The sequence below is a fragment of the Parasteatoda tepidariorum genome, chromosome 3 (assembly GCF_982258835.1).
Source record: "Parasteatoda tepidariorum strain Cologne lab strain chromosome 3, Ptep-v5.0, whole genome shotgun sequence".
Classification (NCBI taxonomy): domain Eukaryota; kingdom Metazoa; phylum Arthropoda; class Arachnida; order Araneae; family Theridiidae; genus Parasteatoda; species Parasteatoda tepidariorum.
In genome coordinates this window covers 33,996,544-34,017,508 of record NC_141757.1, presented here as the reverse complement: position 1 = coordinate 34,017,508, position 20,965 = coordinate 33,996,544, and the positions used below count along the sequence as shown (strand labels likewise).

The 20,965-nt window shown below is 38.8% G+C and overlaps 43 non-coding genes across 43 annotated transcripts; all 43 read left to right on the top strand.

The window, feature by feature from the left end:
- The first annotated feature begins 315 nt into the window (after positions 1–315).
- TRNAR-UCG (transfer RNA arginine (anticodon UCG)) lies at positions 316–388 on the top strand. Its single transcript has one exon. It is a non-coding gene; the product is annotated as a tRNA-Arg (tRNA).
- A 335-nt stretch (positions 389–723) lies between these two features.
- TRNAR-UCG (transfer RNA arginine (anticodon UCG)) lies at positions 724–796 on the top strand. The gene has a single exon. It is a non-coding gene; the product is annotated as a tRNA-Arg (tRNA).
- A 132-nt stretch (positions 797–928) lies between these two features.
- TRNAR-UCG (transfer RNA arginine (anticodon UCG)) lies at positions 929–1,001 on the top strand. The gene has a single exon. It is a non-coding gene; the product is annotated as a tRNA-Arg (tRNA).
- Positions 1,002–1,339: 338 nt separating this feature from the next.
- TRNAR-UCG (transfer RNA arginine (anticodon UCG)) lies at positions 1,340–1,412 on the top strand. Its single transcript has one exon. It is a non-coding gene; the product is annotated as a tRNA-Arg (tRNA).
- A 131-nt stretch (positions 1,413–1,543) lies between these two features.
- On the top strand, positions 1,544–1,616 carry TRNAR-UCG (transfer RNA arginine (anticodon UCG)). The gene has a single exon. It is a non-coding gene; the product is annotated as a tRNA-Arg (tRNA).
- Positions 1,617–1,748: 132 nt separating this feature from the next.
- Positions 1,749–1,821, top strand: TRNAR-UCG (transfer RNA arginine (anticodon UCG)). The gene has a single exon. It is a non-coding gene; the product is annotated as a tRNA-Arg (tRNA).
- A 744-nt stretch (positions 1,822–2,565) lies between these two features.
- On the top strand, positions 2,566–2,638 carry TRNAR-UCG (transfer RNA arginine (anticodon UCG)). The gene has a single exon. It is a non-coding gene; the product is annotated as a tRNA-Arg (tRNA).
- A 748-nt stretch (positions 2,639–3,386) lies between these two features.
- TRNAR-UCG (transfer RNA arginine (anticodon UCG)) lies at positions 3,387–3,459 on the top strand. The gene has a single exon. It is a non-coding gene; the product is annotated as a tRNA-Arg (tRNA).
- A 131-nt stretch (positions 3,460–3,590) lies between these two features.
- TRNAR-UCG (transfer RNA arginine (anticodon UCG)) lies at positions 3,591–3,663 on the top strand. The gene has a single exon. It is a non-coding gene; the product is annotated as a tRNA-Arg (tRNA).
- Positions 3,664–3,795: 132 nt separating this feature from the next.
- On the top strand, positions 3,796–3,868 carry TRNAR-UCG (transfer RNA arginine (anticodon UCG)). Its single transcript has one exon. It is a non-coding gene; the product is annotated as a tRNA-Arg (tRNA).
- Positions 3,869–4,612: 744 nt separating this feature from the next.
- TRNAR-UCG (transfer RNA arginine (anticodon UCG)) lies at positions 4,613–4,685 on the top strand. Its single transcript has one exon. It is a non-coding gene; the product is annotated as a tRNA-Arg (tRNA).
- Positions 4,686–5,022: 337 nt separating this feature from the next.
- Positions 5,023–5,095, top strand: TRNAR-UCG (transfer RNA arginine (anticodon UCG)). Its single transcript has one exon. It is a non-coding gene; the product is annotated as a tRNA-Arg (tRNA).
- Positions 5,096–5,227: 132 nt separating this feature from the next.
- On the top strand, positions 5,228–5,300 carry TRNAR-UCG (transfer RNA arginine (anticodon UCG)). The gene has a single exon. It is a non-coding gene; the product is annotated as a tRNA-Arg (tRNA).
- Positions 5,301–5,842: 542 nt separating this feature from the next.
- Positions 5,843–5,915, top strand: TRNAR-UCG (transfer RNA arginine (anticodon UCG)). Its single transcript has one exon. It is a non-coding gene; the product is annotated as a tRNA-Arg (tRNA).
- A 336-nt stretch (positions 5,916–6,251) lies between these two features.
- TRNAR-UCG (transfer RNA arginine (anticodon UCG)) lies at positions 6,252–6,324 on the top strand. The gene has a single exon. It is a non-coding gene; the product is annotated as a tRNA-Arg (tRNA).
- Positions 6,325–6,457: 133 nt separating this feature from the next.
- On the top strand, positions 6,458–6,530 carry TRNAR-UCG (transfer RNA arginine (anticodon UCG)). Its single transcript has one exon. It is a non-coding gene; the product is annotated as a tRNA-Arg (tRNA).
- Positions 6,531–6,868: 338 nt separating this feature from the next.
- Positions 6,869–6,941, top strand: TRNAR-UCG (transfer RNA arginine (anticodon UCG)). The gene has a single exon. It is a non-coding gene; the product is annotated as a tRNA-Arg (tRNA).
- Positions 6,942–7,279: 338 nt separating this feature from the next.
- Positions 7,280–7,352, top strand: TRNAR-UCG (transfer RNA arginine (anticodon UCG)). The gene has a single exon. It is a non-coding gene; the product is annotated as a tRNA-Arg (tRNA).
- A 336-nt stretch (positions 7,353–7,688) lies between these two features.
- TRNAR-UCG (transfer RNA arginine (anticodon UCG)) lies at positions 7,689–7,761 on the top strand. The gene has a single exon. It is a non-coding gene; the product is annotated as a tRNA-Arg (tRNA).
- A 336-nt stretch (positions 7,762–8,097) lies between these two features.
- On the top strand, positions 8,098–8,170 carry TRNAR-UCG (transfer RNA arginine (anticodon UCG)). Its single transcript has one exon. It is a non-coding gene; the product is annotated as a tRNA-Arg (tRNA).
- Positions 8,171–8,303: 133 nt separating this feature from the next.
- TRNAR-UCG (transfer RNA arginine (anticodon UCG)) lies at positions 8,304–8,376 on the top strand. Its single transcript has one exon. It is a non-coding gene; the product is annotated as a tRNA-Arg (tRNA).
- Positions 8,377–8,714: 338 nt separating this feature from the next.
- On the top strand, positions 8,715–8,787 carry TRNAR-UCG (transfer RNA arginine (anticodon UCG)). Its single transcript has one exon. It is a non-coding gene; the product is annotated as a tRNA-Arg (tRNA).
- A 339-nt stretch (positions 8,788–9,126) lies between these two features.
- TRNAR-UCG (transfer RNA arginine (anticodon UCG)) lies at positions 9,127–9,199 on the top strand. Its single transcript has one exon. It is a non-coding gene; the product is annotated as a tRNA-Arg (tRNA).
- A 746-nt stretch (positions 9,200–9,945) lies between these two features.
- Positions 9,946–10,018, top strand: TRNAR-UCG (transfer RNA arginine (anticodon UCG)). The gene has a single exon. It is a non-coding gene; the product is annotated as a tRNA-Arg (tRNA).
- A 133-nt stretch (positions 10,019–10,151) lies between these two features.
- Positions 10,152–10,224, top strand: TRNAR-UCG (transfer RNA arginine (anticodon UCG)). Its single transcript has one exon. It is a non-coding gene; the product is annotated as a tRNA-Arg (tRNA).
- A 749-nt stretch (positions 10,225–10,973) lies between these two features.
- Positions 10,974–11,046, top strand: TRNAR-UCG (transfer RNA arginine (anticodon UCG)). The gene has a single exon. It is a non-coding gene; the product is annotated as a tRNA-Arg (tRNA).
- Positions 11,047–11,997: 951 nt separating this feature from the next.
- TRNAR-UCG (transfer RNA arginine (anticodon UCG)) lies at positions 11,998–12,070 on the top strand. Its single transcript has one exon. It is a non-coding gene; the product is annotated as a tRNA-Arg (tRNA).
- A 746-nt stretch (positions 12,071–12,816) lies between these two features.
- Positions 12,817–12,889, top strand: TRNAR-UCG (transfer RNA arginine (anticodon UCG)). The gene has a single exon. It is a non-coding gene; the product is annotated as a tRNA-Arg (tRNA).
- Positions 12,890–13,022: 133 nt separating this feature from the next.
- TRNAR-UCG (transfer RNA arginine (anticodon UCG)) lies at positions 13,023–13,095 on the top strand. Its single transcript has one exon. It is a non-coding gene; the product is annotated as a tRNA-Arg (tRNA).
- A 749-nt stretch (positions 13,096–13,844) lies between these two features.
- On the top strand, positions 13,845–13,917 carry TRNAR-UCG (transfer RNA arginine (anticodon UCG)). The gene has a single exon. It is a non-coding gene; the product is annotated as a tRNA-Arg (tRNA).
- Positions 13,918–15,074: 1,157 nt separating this feature from the next.
- TRNAR-UCG (transfer RNA arginine (anticodon UCG)) lies at positions 15,075–15,147 on the top strand. The gene has a single exon. It is a non-coding gene; the product is annotated as a tRNA-Arg (tRNA).
- A 337-nt stretch (positions 15,148–15,484) lies between these two features.
- Positions 15,485–15,557, top strand: TRNAR-UCG (transfer RNA arginine (anticodon UCG)). Its single transcript has one exon. It is a non-coding gene; the product is annotated as a tRNA-Arg (tRNA).
- A 338-nt stretch (positions 15,558–15,895) lies between these two features.
- Positions 15,896–15,968, top strand: TRNAR-UCG (transfer RNA arginine (anticodon UCG)). Its single transcript has one exon. It is a non-coding gene; the product is annotated as a tRNA-Arg (tRNA).
- Positions 15,969–16,100: 132 nt separating this feature from the next.
- Positions 16,101–16,173, top strand: TRNAR-UCG (transfer RNA arginine (anticodon UCG)). Its single transcript has one exon. It is a non-coding gene; the product is annotated as a tRNA-Arg (tRNA).
- Positions 16,174–16,511: 338 nt separating this feature from the next.
- Positions 16,512–16,584, top strand: TRNAR-UCG (transfer RNA arginine (anticodon UCG)). The gene has a single exon. It is a non-coding gene; the product is annotated as a tRNA-Arg (tRNA).
- Positions 16,585–17,332: 748 nt separating this feature from the next.
- On the top strand, positions 17,333–17,405 carry TRNAR-UCG (transfer RNA arginine (anticodon UCG)). The gene has a single exon. It is a non-coding gene; the product is annotated as a tRNA-Arg (tRNA).
- Positions 17,406–17,946: 541 nt separating this feature from the next.
- TRNAR-UCG (transfer RNA arginine (anticodon UCG)) lies at positions 17,947–18,019 on the top strand. Its single transcript has one exon. It is a non-coding gene; the product is annotated as a tRNA-Arg (tRNA).
- Positions 18,020–18,563: 544 nt separating this feature from the next.
- TRNAR-UCG (transfer RNA arginine (anticodon UCG)) lies at positions 18,564–18,636 on the top strand. The gene has a single exon. It is a non-coding gene; the product is annotated as a tRNA-Arg (tRNA).
- Positions 18,637–18,973: 337 nt separating this feature from the next.
- Positions 18,974–19,046, top strand: TRNAR-UCG (transfer RNA arginine (anticodon UCG)). The gene has a single exon. It is a non-coding gene; the product is annotated as a tRNA-Arg (tRNA).
- Positions 19,047–19,588: 542 nt separating this feature from the next.
- TRNAR-UCG (transfer RNA arginine (anticodon UCG)) lies at positions 19,589–19,661 on the top strand. Its single transcript has one exon. It is a non-coding gene; the product is annotated as a tRNA-Arg (tRNA).
- A 543-nt stretch (positions 19,662–20,204) lies between these two features.
- On the top strand, positions 20,205–20,277 carry TRNAR-UCG (transfer RNA arginine (anticodon UCG)). The gene has a single exon. It is a non-coding gene; the product is annotated as a tRNA-Arg (tRNA).
- Positions 20,278–20,410: 133 nt separating this feature from the next.
- TRNAR-UCG (transfer RNA arginine (anticodon UCG)) lies at positions 20,411–20,483 on the top strand. The gene has a single exon. It is a non-coding gene; the product is annotated as a tRNA-Arg (tRNA).
- Positions 20,484–20,821: 338 nt separating this feature from the next.
- TRNAR-UCG (transfer RNA arginine (anticodon UCG)) lies at positions 20,822–20,894 on the top strand. The gene has a single exon. It is a non-coding gene; the product is annotated as a tRNA-Arg (tRNA).
- Positions 20,895–20,965: the final 71 nt, after the last annotated feature.

Here is a 20,965-nt window from a genome sequence, read left to right as displayed (position 1 = left end):
TCAAACAAACTTTCGGTCGAGCACCAATTCTCTATGGCGTTTAACATTACGAATCGATCGATATTGAGTCAGAAATGAACAGACTGAGTCAAAAATGACCAACTATATACTACTCGCGTGGCCTAATGGATAAGCCGCCTGACTTCGAATCAGAAGATTGCAGGTTCGAGTCCTGTCGCGGACGATGAGTGTAACTTTTTACCATAGACGTGAAAAAATACCGTTTTCTTCACTTTAATAATGCATGAGTGTATTTTAATGTCAAATTTGGGAGGACGCTTATTTTTATACACATCTGCGTTCCAACTATAACAAGTCCGCGTGGCCTAATGGATAAGGCGTCTGACTTCGAATCAGAAGATTGCAGGTTCGAGTCCTGTCGCGGACGAAAAGTGTAACGTTTTTCCATAAACGTAAAAAAATGACGTTTGCTTCCTTTTTATAATGCATCTCTGTATTTTAAGGTGAAATTTGGGAGGACGCTTATTTTTTTACAATGCTGTTTTCCAAGTGTAATAAGTCCGCGTGGCCTAATGGATAAGGCGTCTGACTTCGAATCAGAAGACTGCAGTTTCGAGTCCTGTCGCGGATGATGAGTGTAACTTTTTCCATAGACATGAAAAAAATACCGTTTTCTTCACTTTAATAATGCATGAGTGTATTTTAAAGTCAAATTTGGGAGGACGCTTATTTTTATACAAATCTGCTTTCCAACTATAACAAGTCCGCGTGGCCTAATGGATAAGGCGTCTGACTTCGAATCAGAAGATTGCAGGTTCGAGTCCTGTCGCGGACGATGAGTGTAACTTTTTTCCATAGACGTGAAAAAAATACGGTTTTCTTCACTTTTATAATGCATGAGTGTATTTTAAAGTCAAATATGGGAGGGCGCTTATTTTTATACAAATCTGCTTTCCAACTATAACAAGTCCGCGTGGCCTAATGGATAAGGCGTCTGACTTCGAATCAGAAGATTGCAGGTTCGAGTCCTGTCGCGGACGAAAAGTGTAACATTTTCCCATAAACGTGAAAAAAATGCCGTTTGCTTCCTTTTTATAATGCATCTCTGTATTTTAATGGAGAAATTTGGGAGGACGCTTATTTTTTTACAATGCTGTTTTCCAAGTGTAATAAGTCCGCGTGGCCTAATGGATAAGGAGTCTGACTTCGAATCAGAAGATTGCAGGGTCGAGTCCTGTCGCGGACGATGAGTGTAACTTTTTTCCTTAGACGTGAAAAAAATACGGTTTTCTTCACTTTTATAATGCATGAGTGTATTTTAAAGTCAAATATGGGAGGACGCTTATTTTTATACAAATCTGCTTTCCAACTATAACAAGTCCGCGTGGCCTAATGGATAAGGCGTCTGACTTCGAATCAGAAGATTGCAGGTTCGAGTCCTGTCGCGGACGAAAAGTGTAACATTTTTCCATAAACGTAAAAAAATGCCGTTTGCTTCCTTTTTATAATGCATCTCTGTATTTTAAGGTGAAATTTGGGAGGACGCTTATTTTTTTACAATGCTGTTTTCCAAGTGTAATAAGTCCGCGTGGCCTAATGGATAAGGCGTCTGACTTCGATTCAGAAGTTTGCAGGTTCGAGTCCTGTCGCGGACGAGGAGTGTAACTTTTTTCCATAGACGTGAAAAAAATACCGTTTTCTTCACTTTAATAATGCATGAGTGTATTTTAATGTCAAATTTGGGAGGACGCTTATTTTTATACAAATCTGCTTTCCAACTTTAACAAGTCCGCGTGGCCTAATGGATAAGGCGTCTGACTTCGAATCAGAAGATTGCAGGTTCGAGTCCTGTCGCGGACGAAAAGTATAACATTTTTCCATAAACGTGAAAAAAATGCCGTTTGCTTCCTTTTTATAATGCATCCCTGTATTTTAATGTGAAATTTGGGAGGACGCTTATTTTTTTACAATGCTGTTTTCCAAGTGTAATAAGTCCGCGTTTCCTAATGGATAAGGCGTCTGACTTCGAATCAGAAGATTGCAGGTTCGAGTCCTGTCGCGGACGATGAGTGTAACTTTTTTCCATAGACGTGAAAAAAATACCGTTTTCTTCACTTTAATAATGCATGAGTGTATTTTAAAGTCAAATTTGGGAGGACGCTTATTTTTATACAAATCTGCTTTCCAACTACAACATGTCCGCGTGGCCTAATGGATAAGACGTCTGACTTCGAATCAGAAGATTGCAGGTTCGAGTCCTGTCTCGGACGAAAAGTGTAAAATTTTTCCATAAACGTGAAAAAAATGCCGTTTGCTTCCTTTTTATAATGCATCTCTGTATTTTAATGTGAAATTTGGGAGGACGCTTTTTTTTACAATGCTGTTTTCCAAGTGTAATAAGTCCGCGTAGCCTAATGCATAAGGCGTCTGACTTCGAATCAGAAGATTGCAGGTTCGAGTCCTGTCGCGGCGATGAGTGTAACTTTTTTCCATAGACGTGAAAAAAATACCGTTTTCTTCACTTTAATATTGCATGAGTGTATTTTAATGTCTAATTTGGGAGGACGCTTATTTTTATACATATCTGCTTTCCAACTATAACAAGTCCGCGTGGCCTAATGGATAAGGCGTCTGACTTCGAATCAGAAGATTGCAGGTTCGAGTCCTGTCGCGGACGAAAAGTGTAACATTTTTCCATAAACGTGAAAAAAATGCTGTTTGCTTCCTTTTTATAATGCATCTCTGTATTTTAATGTGAAATTTGGGAGGACGCTTATTTTTTTACAATGCTGTTTTCCAAGTGTAATAAGTCCGCGTGGCCTAAAGGATAAGGCGTCTGACTTCGAATCAGAAGATTGCAGGTTCGAGTCCTGTCGCGGACGATGAGTGTAACTTTTTTCCATAGACGTGAAAAAAATACGGTTTTCTTCACTTTTATAATGCATGAGTGTATTTTAAAGTCAAATATGGGAGGACGCTTATTTTTATACAAATCTGCTTTCCAACTATAACAAGTCCGCGTGGCCTAATGTATAAGGCGTGTGACTTCGAATCAGAAGATTGCAGGTTCGAGTCCTGTCGCGGACGAAAAGTGTAACATTTTCCCATAAACGTGAAAAAAATGCCGTTTGCTTCCTTTTTATAATGCATCTCTGTATTTTAATGGAGAAATTTGGGAGGACGCTTATTTTTTTACAATGCTGTTTTCCAAGTGTAATAAGTCCGCGTGGCCTAATGGATAAGGAGTCTGACTTCGAATCAGAAGATTGCAGGGTCGAGTCCTGTCGCGGACGATGAGTGTAACTTTTTTCCTTAGACGTGAAAAAAATACGGTTTTCTTCACTTTTATAATGCATGAGTGTATTTTAAAGTCAAATATGGGAGGACGCTTATTTTTATACAAATCTGCTTTCCAACTATAACAAGTCCGCGTGGCCTAATGGATAAGGCGTCTGACTTCGAATCAGAAGATTGCAGGTTCGAGTCCTGTCGCGGACGAAAAGTGTAACATTTTTCCATAAACGTAAAAAAATGCCGTTTGCTTCCTTTTTATAATGCATCTCTGTATTTTAAGGTGAAATTTGGGAGGACGCTTATTTTTTTACAATGCTGTTTTCCAAGTGTAATAAGTCCGCGTGGCCTAATGGATAAGGCGTCTGACTTCGATTCAGAAGTTTGCAGGTTCGAGTCCTGTCGCGGACGAGGAGTGTAACTTTTTTCCATAGACGTGAAAAAAATACCGTTTTCTTCACTTTAATAATGCATGAGTGTATTTTAATGTCAAATTTGGGAGGACGCTTATTTTTATACAAATCTGCTTTCCAACTTTAACAAGTCCGCGTGGCCTAATGGATAAGGCGTCTGACTTCGAATCAGAAGATTGCAGGTTCGAGTCCTGTCGCGGACGAAAAGTATAACATTTTTCCATAAACGTGAAAAAAATGCCGTTTGCTTCCTTTTTATAATGCATCTCTGTATTTTAATGTGAAATTTGGGAGGACGCTTATTTTTTTACAATGCTGTTTTCCAAGTGTAATAAGTCCGCGTTTCCTAATGGATAAGGCGTCTGACTTCGAATCAGAAGATTGCAGGTTCGAGTCCTGTCGCGGACGATGAGTGTAACTTTTTTCCATAGACGTGAAAAAAATACCGTTTTCTTCACTTTAATAATGCATGAGTGTATTTTAAAGTCAAATTTGGGAGGACGCTTATTTTTATACAAATCTGCTTTCCAACTACAACAAGTCCGCGTGGCCTAATGGATAAGACGTCTGACTTCGAATCAGAAGATTGCAGGTTCGAGTCCTGTCTCGGACGAAAAGTGTAAAATTTTTCCATAAACGTGAAAAAAATGCCGTTTGCTTCCTTTTTATAATGCATCTCTGTATTTTAATGTGAAATTTGGGAGGACGCTTTTTTTTACAATGCTGTTTTCCAAGTGTAATAAGTCCGCGTAGCCTAATGCATAAGGCGTCTGACTTCGAATCAGAAGATTGCAGGTTCGAGTCCTGTCGCGGCGATGAGTGTAACTTTTTTCCATAGACGTGAAAAAAATACCGTTTTCTTCACTTTAATATTGCATGAGTGTATTTTAATGTCTAATTTGGGAGGACGCTTATTTTTATACATATCTGCTTTCCAACTATAACAAGTCCGCGTGGCCTAATGGATAAGGCGTCTGACTTCGAATCAGAAGATTGCAGGTTCGAGTCCTGTCGCGGACGAAAAGTGTAATATTTTTCCATAAACGTGAAAAAAATGCTGTTTGCTTCCTTTTTATAATGCATCTCTGTATTTTAATGTGAAATTTGGGAGGACGCTTATTTTTTTACAATGCTGTTTTCCAAGTGTAATAAGTCCGCGTGGCCTAAAGGATAAGGCGTCTGACTTCGAATCAGAAGATTGCAGGTTCGAGTCCTGTCGCGGACGAAAAGTGTAACATTTTTCCATCAACGTGAAAAAAATGCCGTTTACTTCCTTTTTATAATGCATCTCTGTATTTTAATGTGAAATTTGGGAGGACGCTTATTTTTTTATAATGCTGTATTCCAAGTGTAATAAGTCCGCGTGGCCTAATGGATAAGGCGTCTGACTTCGAATCAGAAGATTGCAGGTTCGAGTCCTGTCGCGGACGATGAGTGTAACTTTTTTCCATAGACGTGAAAAAAACACCGTTTTCTTCACTTTAATAATACATGAGTGTATTTTAATGTCAAATTTGGGAGGACGCTTATTTTTATACAAATCTGCTTTCCAACAATAACAAGTCCGCGTGGCCTAATGGATAAGGCGTCTGACTTCGAATCAGAAGATTGCAGGTTCGAGTCCTGTCGCGGACGAAAAGTGTAACATTTTCCCATAAACGTGAAAAAAATGCCGTTTGCTTCCTTTTTATAATGCATCTCTGTATTTTAATGGAGAAATTTGGGAGGACGCTTATTTTTTTACAATGCTGTTTTCCAAGTGTAATAAGTCCGCGTGGCCTAATGGATAAGGCGTCTGACTTCGAATCAGAAGATTGCAGTTTCGAGTCCTGTCGCGGACGCTGAGTGTAACTTTTTTCCATAGACGTGAAAAAAATACCGTTTTCTTCACTTTAATAGTGCATGAGTGTATTTTAAAGTCAAATTTGGGAGGACGCTTATTTTTATACAAATCTGCTTTCCAACTATAACAAGTCCGCGTGGCCTAATGGATAAGGCGCCTGACTTCGAATCAGAAGATTGCAGGTTCGAGTCCTGTCGCGGACGATGAGTGTAACTTTTTTCCATAGACGTGAAAAAATACCGTTTTCTTCACTTTAATAATGCATGAGTGTATTTTAATGTCAAATTTGGGAGGACGCTTATTTTTATACACATCTGCGTTCCAACTATAACAAGTCCGCGTGGCCTAATGGATAAGGCGTCTGACTTCGAATCAGAAGATTGCAGGTTCGAGTCCTGTTGCGGACGAAAAGTGTAACATTTTCCCATAAACGTAAAAAAATGACGTTTGCTTCCTTTTTATAATGCATCTCTGTATTTTAAGGTGAAATTTGGGAGGACGCTTATTTTTTTACAATGCTGTTTTCCAAGTGTAATAAGTCCGCGTGGCCTAATGGATAAGACGTCTGACTTCGAATCAGAAGACTGCAGTTTCGAGTCCTGTCGCGGATGATGAGCGTAACTTTTTTCCATAGACATGAAAAAAATACCGTTTTCTTCACTTTAATAATGCATGAGTGTATTTTAAAGTCAAATTTGGGAGGACGCTTATTTTTATACAATGCTGTTTTCCAAGTGTAATAAGTCCGCGTGGCCTAATGGATAAGGCGTCTGACTTCGAATCAGAAGATTGCAGGTTCGAGTCCTGTCGCGGACGATGAGTGTACCTTTTTTTCCATAGACGTGAAAAAAATACCGTTTTCTTCACTTTAATAATGCATGAGTGTATTTTAATGTCAAATTTGGGAGGACGCTTATTTTTATACAAATCTGCTTTCCAACTATAACAAGTCCGCGTGGCCTAATGGATAAGGCGTCTGACTTCGAATCAGAAGATTGCAGGTTCGAGTCCTGTCGCGGACGAAAAGTGTAACATTTTTCCATAAACGTGAAAAAAATGCCGTTTGCTTCCTTTTTATAATGCATCTCTGTATTTTAATGTGAAATTTGGGAGGACGCTTATTTTTTTACAATGCTGTTTTCCAAGTGTAATAAGTCCGCGAGGCCTAATGGATAAGGCGTCTGACTTCGAATCAGAAGATTGCAGGTTCGAGTCCTGTCGCGGACGATGAGTGTAACTTTTTTTCCATAGACGTGAAAAAAATACCGTTTTCTTCACTTCAATAATGCATGAGTGTATTTTAATGTCAAATTAGGGAGGACGCTTATTTTTATTCAAATCTGCTTTCCAACTATAACAAGTCTGCGTGGCCTAATGGATAAGGCGTCTGACTTCGAATCAGAAGATTGCAGGTTCGAGTCCTGTCGCGGACGAAAAGTGTAACATTTTTCCATAAACTTGGAAAAAATGCCGTTTGCTTTCTTTTTATAATGCATCTCTGTATTTTATTGTGAAATTTGGGAGGAAGCTTTTTTTTTTACAATGCTGTTTTCCAAGTGTAATAAGTCCGCGTGGCCTAATGGATAAGGAGTCTGACTTCGAATCAGAAGATTGCAGGTTCGAGTCCTGTCGCGGACGATGAGTGTAACTTTTTTTCCATAGACGTGAAAAAATTACCGTTTTCTTCACTTTAATAATGCATGAGTGTATTTTAATGTCAAATTTGGGAGGACGCTTATTTTTATTCAAATCTGCTTTCCAACTATAACAAGTCTGCGTGGCCTAATGGATAAGGCGTCTGACTTCGAATCAGAAGATTGCAGGTTCGAGTCCTGTCGCGGACGAAAAGTGTAACATTTTTCCATAAACGTGGAAAAAATGCCGTTTGCTTTCTTTTTATAATGCATCTCTGTATTTTAATGTGAAATTTGGGAGGAAGCTTTTTTTTTTACAATGCTGTTTTCCAAGTGTAATAAGTCCGCGTGGCCTAATGGATAAGGAGTCTGACTTCGAATCAGAAGATTGCAGGTTCGAGTCCTGTCGCGGACGATGAGTGTAACTTTTTTCCATAGACGTGAAAAAATACCGTTTTCTTCACTTTAATAATGCATGAGTGTATTTTAATGTCAAATTTGGGAGGACGCTTATTTTTATACACATCTGCGTTCCAACTATAACAAGTCCGCGTGGCCTAATGGATAAGGCGTCTGACTTCGAATCAGAAGATTGCAGGTTCGAGTCCTGTTGCGGACGAAAAGTGTAACATTTTCCCATAAACGTAAAAAAATGACGTTTGCTTCCTTTTTATAATGCATCTCTGTATTTTAAGGTGAAATTTGGGAGGACACTTATTTTTTTACAATGCTGTTTTCCAAGTGTAATAAGTCCGCGTGGCCTAATGGATAAGGCGTCTGACTTCGAATCAGAAGACTGCAGTTTCGAGTCCTGTCGCGGATGATGAGCGTAACTTTTTTCCATAGACATGAAAAAAATACCGTTTTCTTCACTTTAATAATGCATGAGTGTATTTTAAAGTCAAATTTGGGAGGACGCTTATTTTTATACAATGCTGTTTTCCAAGTGTAATAAGTCCGCGTGGCCTAATGGATAAGGCGTCTGACTTCGAATCAGAAGATTGCAGGTTCGAGTCCTGTCGCGGACGATGAGTGTACCTTTTTTTCCATAGACGTGAAAAAAATACCGTTTTCTTCACTTTAATAATGCATGAGTGTATTTTAATGTCAAATTTGGGAGGACGCTTATTTTTATACAAATCTGCTTTCCAACTATAACAAGTCCGCGTGGCCTAATGGATAAGGCGTCTGACTTCGAATCAGAAGATTGCAGGTTCGAGTCCTGTCGCGGACGAAAAGTGTAACATTTTTCCATAAACGTGAAAAAAATGCCGTTTGCTTCCTTTTTATAATGCATCTCTGTATTTTAATGTGAAATTTGGGAGGACGCTTATTTTTTTACAATGCTGTTTTCCAAGTGTAATAAGTCCGCGAGGCCTAATGGATAAGGCGTCTGACTTCGAATCAGAAGATTGCAGGTTCGAGTCCTGTCGCGGACGATGAGTGTAACTTTTTTTCCATAGACGTGAAAAAAATACCGTTTTCTTCACTTCAATAATACATGAGTGTATTTTAATGTCAAATTTGGGAGGACGCTTATTTTTATTCAAATCTGCTTTCCAACTATAACAAGTCTGCGTGGCCTAATGGATAAGGCGTCTGACTTCGAATCAGAAGATTGCAGGTTCGAGTCCTGTCGCGGACGAGAAGTGTAACATTTTTCCATAAACTTGGAAAAAATGCCGTTTGCTTTCTTTTTATAATGCATCTCTGTATTTTATTGTGAAATTTGGGAGGAAGCTTTTTTTTTTACAATGCTGTTTTCCAAGTGTAATAAGTCCGCGTGGCCTAATGGATAAGGAGTCTGACTTCGAATCAAAAGATTGCAGGTTCGAGTCCTGTCGCGGACGATGAGTGTAACTTTTTTTTCCATAGACGTGAAAAAATTACCGTTTTCTTCACTTTAATAATGCATGAGTGTATTTTAATGTCAAATTTGGGAGGACGCTTATTTTTATTCAAATCTGCTTTCCAACTATAACAAGTCTGCGTGGCCTAATGGATAAGGCGTCTGACTTCGAATCAGAAGATTGCAGGTTCGAGTCCTGTCGCGGACGAAAAGTGTAACATTTTTCCATAAACGTGGAAAAAATGCCGTTTGCTTTCTTTTTATAATGCATCTCTGTATTTTAATGTGAAATTTGGGAGGAAGCTTTTTTTTTTACAATGCTGTTTTCCAAGTGTAATAAGTCCGCGTGGCCTAATGGATAAGGAGTCTGACTTCGAATCAGAAGATTGCAGGGTCGAGTGCTGTCGCGGACGATGAGTGTAACTTTTTTCCATAGACGTGAAAAAAATACCGTTTTCTTCACTTTTATAATGCATGAGTGTATTTTAAAGTCAAATTTGGGAGGACGCTTATTTTTATACAAATCTGCTTTCCAACTATAACAAGTCCGCGTGGCCTAATGGATAAGGCGTCTGACTTCGAATCAGAAGATTGCAGGTTCGAGTCCTTTCGCGGACGAAAAGTGTAACATTTTTCCATAAACGTAAAAAAATGCCGTTTGCTTCCTTTTTATAATGCATCTCTGTATTTTAAGGTGAAATTTGGGAGGACGCTTATTTTTTTACAATGCTGTTTTCCAAGTATAATAAGTCCGCGTGGCCTAATGGATAAGGCGTCTGACTTCGAATCAGAAGAATGCAGTTTCGAGTCCTGTCGCGGATGATGAGCGTAACTTTTTTCCATAGACATGAAAAAAATACCGTTTTCTTCACTTTAATAATGCATGAGTGTATTTTAAAGTCAAATTTGGGAGGACGCTTATTTTTATACAATGCTGTTTTCCAAGTGTAATAAGTCCGCGTGGCCTAATGGATAAGGCGTCTGACTTCGAATCAGAAGATTGCAGGTTCGAGTCCTGTCGCGGACGATGAGTGTACCTTTTTTTCCATAGACGTGAAAAAAATACCGTTTTCTTCACTTTAATAATGCATGAGTGTATTTTAATGTCAAATTTGGGAGGACGCTTATTTTTATACAAATCTGCTTTCCAACTATAACAAGTCCGCGTGGCCTAATGGATAAGGCGTCTGACTTCGAATCAGAAGATTGCAGGTTCGAGTCCTGTCGCGGACGAAAAGTGTAACATTTTTCCATAAACGTGAAAAAAATGCCGTTTGCTTCCTTTTTATAATGCATCTCTGTATTTTAATGTGAAATTTGGGAGGACGCTTATATTTTTACAATGCTGTTTTCCAAGTGTAATAAGTCCGCGAGGCCTAATGGATAAGGCGTCTGACTTCGAATCAGAAGATTGCAGGTTCGAGTCCTGTCGCGGACGATGAGTGTAACTTTTTTTCCATAGACGTGAAAAAAATACCGTTTTCTTCACTTCAATAATGCATGAGTGTATTTTAATGTCAAATTTGGGAGGACGCTTATTTTTATTCAAATCTGCTTTCCAACTATAACAAGTCTGCGTGGACTAATGGATAAGGCGTCTGACTTCGAATCAGAAGATTGCAGGTTCGAGTCCTGTCGCGGACGAAAAGTGTAACATTTTTCCATAAACTTGGAAAAAATGCCGTTTGCTTTCTTTTTACAATGCATCTCTGTATTTTATTGTGAAATTTGGGAGGAAGCTTTTTTTTTTACAATGCTGTTTTCCAAGTGTAATAAGTCCGCGTGGCCTAATGGATAAGGAGTCTGACTTCGAATCAGAAGATTGCAGGTTCGAGTCCTGTCGCAGACGATGAGTGTAACTTTTTTTCCATAGACGTGAAAAAATTACCGTTTTCTTCACTTTAATAATACATGAGTGTATTTTAATGTCAAATTTGGGAGGACGCTTATTTTTATTCAAATCTGCTTTCCAACTATAACAAGTCTGCGTGGCCTAATGGATAAGGCGTCTGACTTCGAATCAGAAGATTGCAGGTTCGAGTCCTGTCGCGGACGAAAAGTGTAACATTTTTCCATAAACGTGGAAAAAATGCCGTTTGCTTTCTTTTTATAATGCATCTCTGTATTTTAATGTGAAATTTGGGAGGAAGCTTTTTTTTTTACAATGCTGTTTTCCAAGTGTAATAAGTCCGCGTGGCCTAATGGATAAGGAGTCTGACTTCGAATCAGAAGATTGCAGGGTCGAGTGCTGTCGCGGACGATGAGTGTAACTTTTTTCCATAGACGTGAAAAAAATACCGTTTTCTTCACTTTTATAATGCATGAGTGTATTTTAAAGTCAAATTTGGGAGGACGCTTATTTTTATACAAATCTGCTTTCCAGCTATAACAAGTCCGCGTGGCCTAATGGATAAGGCGTCTGACTTCGAATCAGAAGATTGCAGGTTCGAGTCCTTTCGCGGACGAAAAGTGTAACATTTTTCCATAAACGTGAAAAAAATGCCGTTTGCTTACTTTTTATAATGCATCTCTGTATTGTAATGTGAAATTTGGGATGACGCTTTTTTTTTACAATGCTGTTTTCCAAGTGTAATAAGTCCGCGTGGCCTAATGGATAAGGCGTCTGACTTCGAATCAGAAGATTGCAGTTTCGAGTCCTGTCGCGGACGATGAGTGTAACTTTTTTCCATAGACGTGAAAAAAATACCGTTTTCTTCACTTTAATAATGCGTGAGTGTATTTTAATGTCAAATTTGGGAGGACGCTTATTTTTATACACATCTGCTTTCCAACTATAACAAGTCCGCGTGGCCTAATGGATAAGGCGTCTGACTTCGAAACAGAAGATTGCATGTTCGAGTCCTGTCGCGGACGAAAAGTGTAACATTTTTCCATAGACGTGAAAAAATTACCGTTTTCTTCACTTTAATAATGCATGAGTGTATTTTAATGTCAAATTTGGGAGGACGCTTATTTTTATTCAAATCTGCTTTCCAACTATAACAAGTCTGCGTGGCCTAATGGATAAGGCGTCTGACTTCGAATCAGAAGATTGCAGGTTCGAGTCCTGTCGCGGACGAAAAGTGTAACATTTTTCCATAAACGTGGAAAAAATGCCGTTTGCTTTCTTTTTATAATGCATCTCTGTATTTTAATGTGAAATTTGGGAGGAAGCTTTTTTTTTTACAATGCTGTTTTCCAAGTGTAATAAGTCCGCGTGGCCTAATGGATAAGGAGTCTGACTTCGAATCAGAAGATTGCAGGGTCGAGTGCTGTCGCGGACGATGAGTGTAACTTTTTTCCATAGACGTGAAAAAAATACCGTTTTCTTCACTTTTATAATGCATGAGTGTATTTTAAAGTCAAATTTGGGAGGACGCTTATTTTTATACAAATCTGCTTTCCAACTATAACAAGTCCGCGTGGCCTAATGGATAAGGCGTCTGACTTCGAATCAGAAGATTGCAGGTTCGAGTCCTTTCGCGGACGAAAAGTGTAACATTTTTCCATAAACGTAAAAAAATGCCGTTTGCTTCCTTTTTATAATGCATCTCTGTATTTTAAGGTGAAATTTGGGAGGACGCTTATTTTTTTACAATGCTGTTTTCCAAGTATAATAAGTCCGCGTGGCCTAATGGATAAGGCGTCTGACTTCGAATCAGAAGAATGCAGTTTCGAGTCCTGTCGCGGATGATGAGCGTAACTTTTTTCCATAGACATGAAAAAAATACCGTTTTCTTCACTTTAATAATGCATGAGTGTATTTTAAAGTCAAATTTGGGAGGACGCTTATTTTTATACAATGCTGTTTTCCAAGTGTAATAAGTCCGCGTGGCCTAATGGATAAGGCGTCTGACTTCGAATCAGAAGATTGCAGGTTCGAGTCCTGTCGCGGACGATGAGTGTACCTTTTTTTCCATAGACGTGAAAAAAATACCGTTTTCTTCACTTTAATAATGCATGAGTGTATTTTAATGTCAAATTTGGGAGGACGCTTATTTTTATACAAATCTGCTTTCCAACTATAACAAGTCCGCGTGGCCTAATGGATAAGGCGTCTGACTTCGAATCAGAAGATTGCAGGTTCGAGTCCTGTCGCGGACGAAAAGTGTAACATTTTTCCATAAACGTGAAAAAAATGCCGTTTGCTTCCTTTTTATAATGCATCTCTGTATTTTAATGTGAAATTTGGGAGGACGCTTATTTTTTTACAATGCTGTTTTCCAAGTGTAATAAGTCCGCGAGGCCTAATGGATAAGGCGTCTGACTTCGAATCAGAAGATTGCAGGTTCGAGTCCTGTCGCGGACGATGAGTGTAACTTTTTTTCCATAGACGTGAAAAAAATACCGTTTTCTTCACTTCAATAATGCATGAGTGTATTTTAATGTCAAATTTGGGAGGACGCTTATTTTTATTCAAATCTGCTTTCCAACTATAACAAGTCTGCGTGGACTAATGGATAAGGCGTCTGACTTCGAATCAGAAGATTGCAGGTTCGAGTCCTGTCGCGGACGAAAAGTGTAACATTTTTCCATAAACTTGGAAAAAATGCCGTTTGCTTTCTTTTTACAATGCATCTCTGTATTTTATTGTGAAATTTGGGAGGAAGCTTTTTTTTTTACAATGCTGTTTTCCAAGTGTAATAAGTCCGCGTGGCCTAATGGATAAGGAGTCTGACTTCGAATCAGAAGATTGCAGGTTCGAGTCCTGTCGCGGACGATGAGTGTAACTTTTTTTCCATAGACGTGAAAAAATTACCGTTTTCTTCACTTTAATAATGCATGAGTGTATTTTAATGTCAAATTTGGGAGGACGCTTATTTTTATTCAAATCTGCTTTCCAACTATAACAAGTCTGCGTGGCCTAATGGATAAGGCGTCTGACTTCGAATCAGAAGATTGCAGGTTCGAGTCCTGTCGCGGACGAAAAGTGTAACATTTTTCCATAAACGTGGAAAAAATGCCGTTTGCTTTCTTTTTATAATGCATCTCTGTATTTTAATGTGAAATTTAGGAGGAAGCTTTTTTTTTTACAATGCTGTTTTCCAAGTGTAATAAGTCCGCGTGGCCTAATGGATAAGGAGTCTGACTTCGAATCAGAAGATTGCAGGGTCGAGTGCTGTCGCGGACGATGAGTGTAACTTTTTTCCATAGACGTGAAAAAAATACCGTTTTCTTCACTTTTATAATGCATGAGTGTATTTTAAAGTCAAATTTGGGAGGACGCTTATTTTTATACAAATCTGCTTTCCAGCTATAACAAGTCCGCGTGGCCTAATGGATAAGGCGTCTGACTTCGAATCAGAAGATTGCAGGTTCGAGTCCTTTCGCGGACGAAAAGTGTAACATTTTTCCATAAACGTGAAAAAAATGCCGTTTGCTTACTTTTTATAATGCATCTCTGTATTGTAATGTGAAATTTGGGATGACGCTTTTTTTTTACAATGCTGTTTTCCAAGTGTAATAAGTCCGCGTGGCCTAATGGATAAGGCGTCTGACTTCGAATCAGAAGATTGCAGTTTCGAGTCCTGTCGCGGACGATGAGTGTAACTTTTTTCCATAGACGTGAAAAAAATACCGTTTTCTTCACTTTAATAATGCGTGAGTGTATTTTAATGTCAAATTTGGGAGGACGCTTATTTTTATACACATCTGCTTTCCAACTATAACAAGTCCGCGTGGCCTAATGGATAAGGCGTCTGACTTCGAAACAGAAGATTGCATGTTCGAGTCCTGTCGCGGACGAAAAGTGTAACATTTTTCCATAAACGTGAAAAAAATGCCGTTTGCTTCCTTTTTATAATGCATCTCTGTATTTTAATGTGAAATTTGGGAGGACGCTTATTTTTTTACAATGCTGTTTTCCAAGTGTAATAAGTCCGCGTGGCCTAATGAATAAGGCGTCTGACTTCGAATCAGAAGATTGCAGGTTCGAGTCCTGTCGCGGACGATGAGTGTAACTTTTTTTCCATAGACGTGAAAAAAATACCGTTTTCTTCACTTCAATAATGCATGAGTGTATTTTAATGTCAAATTTGGGAGGACGCTTATTTTTATTCAAATCTGCTTTCCAACTATAACAAGTCTGCGTGGCCTAATGGATAAGGCGTCTGACTTCGAATCAGAAGATTGCAGGTTCGAGTCCTGTCGCGGACGAAAAGTGTAACATTTTTCCATAAACGTGGAAAAAATGCCGTTTGCCTTCTTTTTATAATGCATCTCTGTATTTTATTGTGAAATTTGGGAGGAAGCTTTTTTTTTACAATGCTGTTTTCCAAGTGTAATAAGTCCGCGTGGCCTAATGGATGAGGAGTCTGACTTCGAATCAGAAGATTGCAGGTTCGAGTCCTGTCGCGGACGATGAGTGTAACTTTTTTTCCATAGACGTGAAAAAATTACCGTTTTCTTCACTTTAATAATGCATGAGTGTATTTTAATGTCAAATTTGGGAGGACGCTTATTTTTATTCAAATCTGCTTTCCAACTATAACAAGTCTGCGTGGCCTAATGGATAAGGCGTCTGACTTCGAATCAGAAGATTGCAGGTTCGAGTCCTGTCGCGGACGAAAAGTGTAACTTTTTCCATAAACGTGGAAAAAATGCCGTTTGCTTTCTTTTTATAATGCATCTCTGTATTTTAATGTGAAATTTGGGAGGAAGCTTTTTTTTTTTTACAATGCTGTTTTCCAAGTGTAATAAGTCCGCGTGGCCTAATGGATAAGGAGTCTGACTTCGAATCAGAAGATTGCAGGGTCGAGTCCTGTCGCGGACGATGAGTGTAACTTTTTTCCATAGACGTGAAAAAAATACCGTTTTCTTCACTTTTATAATGCATGAGTGTATTTTAAAGTCAAATTTGGGAGGACGCTTATTTTTATACAAATCTGCTTTCCAACTATAACAAGTCCGCGTGGCCTAATGGATAAGGCGTCTGACTTCGAATCAGAAGATTGCAGGTTCGAGTCCTGTCGCGGACGCTGAGTGTAACTTTTTTCCATAGACGTGAAAAAAATACCGTTTTCTTCACTTTAATAATGCATGAGTGTATTTTAAAGTCAAATTTGGGAGGACGCTTATTTTTATACAAATCTGCTTTCCAACTATAACAAGTCCGCGTGGCCTAATGGATAAGGCGTCTGACTTCGAATCAGAAGATTGCAGGTTCGAGTCCTGTCGCGGACAAAAAGTGTAACATTTTTCCATAAACGTGAAAAAAATGCCGTTTGCTTACTTTTTATAATGCATCTCTGTATTGTAATGTGAAATTTGGGAGGAAGCTTTTTTTTTTACAATGCTGTTTTCCAAGTGTAATAAGTCCGCGTGGCCTAATGGATAAGGAGTCTGACTTCGAATCAGAAGATTGCAGGTTCGAGTCCTGTCGCGGACGATGAGTGTAACTTTTTTTCCATAGACGTGAAAAAATTACCGTTTTCTTCACTTTAATAATGCATGAGTGTATTTTAATGTCAAATTTGGGAGGACGCTTATTTTTATTCAAATCTGCTTTCCAACTATAACAAGTCTGCGTGGCCTAATGGATAAGGCGTCTGACTTCGAATCAGAAGATTGCAGGTTCGAGTCCTGTCGCGGACGAAAAGTGTAACATTTTTCCATAAACGTGGAAAAAATGCCGTTTGCTTTCTTTTTATAATGCATCTCTGTATTTTAATGTGAAATTTGGGAGGAAGCTTTTTTTTTTACAATGCTGTTTTCCAAGTGTAATAAGTCCGCGTGGCCTAATGGATAAGGAGTCTGACTTCGAATCAGAAGATTGCAGGGTCGAGTGCTGTCGCGGACGATGAGTGTAACTTTTTTCCATAGACGTGAAAAAAATACCGTTTTCTTCACTTTTATAATGCATGAGTGTATTTTAAAGTCAAATTTGGGAGGACGCTTATTTTTATACAAATCTGCTTTCCAACTATAACAAGTCCGCGTGGCCTAACGGATAAGGCGTCTGACTTCGAATCAGAAGATTGCAGGTTCGAGTCCTTTCGCGGACGAAAAGTGTAACATTTTTCCATAAACGTGAAAAAAATGCCGTTTGCTTCCTTTTTATAATGCATCTCTGTATTTTAATGGAGAAATTTGGGAGGACGCTTATTTTTTTACAATGCTGTTTTCCAAGTGTAATAAGTCCGCGTGGCCTAATGGATAAGGCGTCTGACTTCGAATCAAAAGATTGCAGTTTCGAGTCCTGTCGCGGACGCTGAGTGTAACTTTTTTCCATAGACGTGAAAAAAATACCGTTTTCTTCACTTTAATAATGCATGAGTGTATTTTAAAGTCAAATTTGGGAGGACGCTTATTTTTATACAAATCTGCTTTCCAACTATAACAAGTCCGCGTGGCCTAATGGATAAGGCGTCTGACTTCGAATCAGAAGATTGCAGGTTCGAGTCCTGTCGCGGACAAAAAGTGTAACATTTTTCCATAAACGTGAAAAAAATGCCGTTTGCTTACTTTTTATAATGCATCTCTGTATTGTAATGTGAAATTTGGGATGACGCTTTTATTTTACAATGCTGTTTTCCAAGTGTAATAAGTCCGCGTGGCCTAATGGATAAGGCGTCTGACTTCGAATCAGAAGATTGCAGTTTCGAGTCCTGTCGCGGACGATGAGTGTAACTTTTTTCCATAGACGTGAAAAAAATACCGTTTTCTTCACTTTAATAATGCGTGAGTGTATTTTAATGTCAAATTTGGGAGGATGCTTATTTTTATACACATCTGCTTTCCAACTATAACAAGTCCGCGTGGCCTAATGGATAAGGCGTCCTTCTTCGAATCAGAAGATTGCATGTTCGAGTCCTGTCGCGGACGAAAAGTGTAACATTTTTCCATAAACGTGAAAAAAATGCCGTTTGCTTCCTTTTTATAATGCATCTCTGTATTTTAATGTGAAATTTGGGAGGACGCTTATTTTTATACAATGCTGTTTTCCAAGTGTAATAAGTCCGCGTGGCCTAATGGATAAGGCGTCTGACTTCGAATCAGAAGATTGCAGGTTCGAGTCCTGTCGCGGACGATGAGTGTAACTTTTTTTCCATAGACGTGAAAAAAATACCGTTTTCTTCACTTTAATAATGCATGAGTGTATTTTAATGTCAAATTTGGGAGTACGCTTATTTTTATACAAATCTGCTTTCCAACTGTCACAAGTCCGCGTGGCCTAATGGATAAGGCGTCTGACTTCTAATCAGAAGATTGCAGGTTCGAGTCCTGTCGCGGACGAAAAGTGTAACATTTTTCCATAAACGTGAAAAAAATGCCGTTTGCTTCCTTTTTATAATGCATCTCTGTATTTTAATGTGAAATTTGGGAGGACGCTTATTTTTTTACAATGCTGTTTTCCAAGTGTAATAAGTCCGCGAGGCCTAATGGATAAGGCGTCTGACTTCGAATCAGAAGATTGCAGGTTCGAGTCCTGTCGCGGACGATGAGTGTAACTTTTTTTCCATAGACGTGAAAAAAATACCGTTTTCTTCACTTCAATAATGCATGAGTGTATTTTAATGTCAAATTTGGGAGGACGCTTATTTTTATTCAAATCTGCTTTCCAACTATAACAAGTCTGCGTGGCCTAATGGATAAGGCGTCTGACTTCGAATCAGAAGATTGCAGGTTCGAGTCCTGTCGCGGACGAAAAGTGTAACATTTTTCCATAAACTTGGAAAAAATGCCGTTTGCTTTCTTTTTACAATGCATCTCTGTATTTTATTGTGAAATTTGGGAGGAAGCTTTTTTTTTACAATGCTGTTTTCCAAGTGTAATAAGTCCGCGTGGCCTAATGGATAAGGAGTCTGACTTCGAATCGGAAGATTGCAGGTTCGAGTCCTGTCGCGGACGATGAGTGTAACTTTTTTTCCATAGACGTGAAAAAATTACCGTTTTCTTCACTTTAATAATGCATGAGTGTATTTTAATGTCAAATTTGGGAGGACGCTTATTTTTATTCAAATCTGCTTTCCAACTATAACAAGTCTGCGTGGCCTAATGGATAAGGCGTCTGACTTCGAATCAGAAGATTGCAGGTTCGAGTCCTGTCGCGGACGAAAAGTGTAACATTTTTCCATAAACGTGGAAAAAATGCCGTTTGCTTTCTTTTTATAATGCATCTCTGTATTTTAATGTGAAATTTGGGAGGAAGCTTTTTTTTTTACAATGCTGTTTTCCAAGTGTAATAAGTCCGCGTGGCCTAATGGATAAGGAGTCTGACTTCGAATCAGAAGATTGCAGGGTCGAGTGCTGTCGCGGACGATGAGTGTAACGTTTTTCCATAGACGTGAAAAAAATACCGTTTTCTTCACTTTAATAATGCGTGAGTGTATTTTAATGTCAAATTTGGGAGGATGCTTATTTTTATACACATCTGCTTTCCAACTATAACAAGTCCGCGTGGCCTAATGGATAAGGCGTCCTTCTTCGAATCAGAAGATTGCATGTTCGAGTCCTGTCGCGGACGAAAAGTGTAACATTTTTCCATAAACGTGAAAAAAATGCCGTTTGCTTCCTTTTTATAATGCATCTCTGTATTTTAATGTGAAATTTGGGAGGACGCTTATTTTTATACAATGCTGTTTTCCAAGTGTAATAAGTCCGCGTGGCCTAATGGATAAGGCGTCTGACTTCGAATCAGAAGATTGCAGGTTCGAGTCCTGTCGCGGACGATGAGTGTAACTTTTTTTCCATAGACGTGAAAAAAATACCGTTTTCTTCACTTTAATAATGCATGAGTGTATTTTAATGTCAAATTTGGGAGGACGCTTATTTTTATACAAATCTGCTTTCCAACTGTCACAAGTCCGCGTGGCCTAATGGATAAGGCGTCTGACTTCTAATCAGAAGATTGCAGGTTCGAGTCCTGTCGCGGACGAAAAGTGTAACATTTTTCCATAAACGTGAAAAAAATGCCGTTTGCTTCCTTTTTATAATGCATCTCTGTATTTTAATGTGAAATTTGGGAGGACGCTTATTTTTTTACAATGCTGTTTTCCAAGTGTAATAAGTCCGCGTGGCCTAATGGATAAGGCGTCTGACTTCGAATCAGAAGACTGCAGTTTCGAGTCCTGTCGCGGATGATGAGCGTAACTTTTTTCCATAGACATGAAAAAAATACCGTTTTCTTCACTTTAATAATGCATGAGTGTATTTTAAAGTCAAATTTGGGAGGACGCTTATTTTTATACAATGCTGTTTTCCAAGAGTAATAAGTCCGCGTGGCCTAATGGATAAGGCGTCTGACTTCGAATCAGAAGATTGCAGGTTCGAGTCCTGTCGCGGACGATGAGTGTACCTTTTTTTCCATAGACGTGAAAAAAATACCGTTTTCTTCACTTTAATAATGCATGAGTGTATTTTAATGTCAAATTTGGGAGGACGCTTATTTTTATACAAATCTGCTTTCCAACTATAACAAGTCCGCGTGGCCTAATGGATAAGGCGTCTGACTTCGAATCAGAAGATTGCAGGTTCGAGTCCTGTCGCGGACGAAAAGTGTAACATTTTTCCATAAACGTGAAAAAAATGCCGTTTGCTTCCTTTTTATAATGCATCTCTGTATTTTAATGTGAAATTTGGGAGGACGCTTATTTTTTTACAATGCTGTTTTCCAAGTGTAATAAGTCCGCGAGGCCTAATGGATAAGGCGTCTGACTTCGAATCAGAAGATTGCAGGTTCGAGTCCTGTCGCGGACGATGAGTGTAACTTTTTTTCCATAGACGTGAAAAAAATACCGTTTTCTTCACTTCAATAATGCATGAGTGTATTTTAATGTCAAATTTGGGAGGACGCTTATTTTTATTCAAATCTGCTTTCCAACTATAACAAGTCTGCGTGGCCTAATGGATAAGGCGTCTGACTTCGAATCAGAAGATTGCAGGTTCGAGTCCTGTCGCGGACGAAAAGTGTAACATTTTTCCATAAACTTGGAAAAAATGCCGTTTGCTTTCTTTTTACAATGCATCTCTGTAT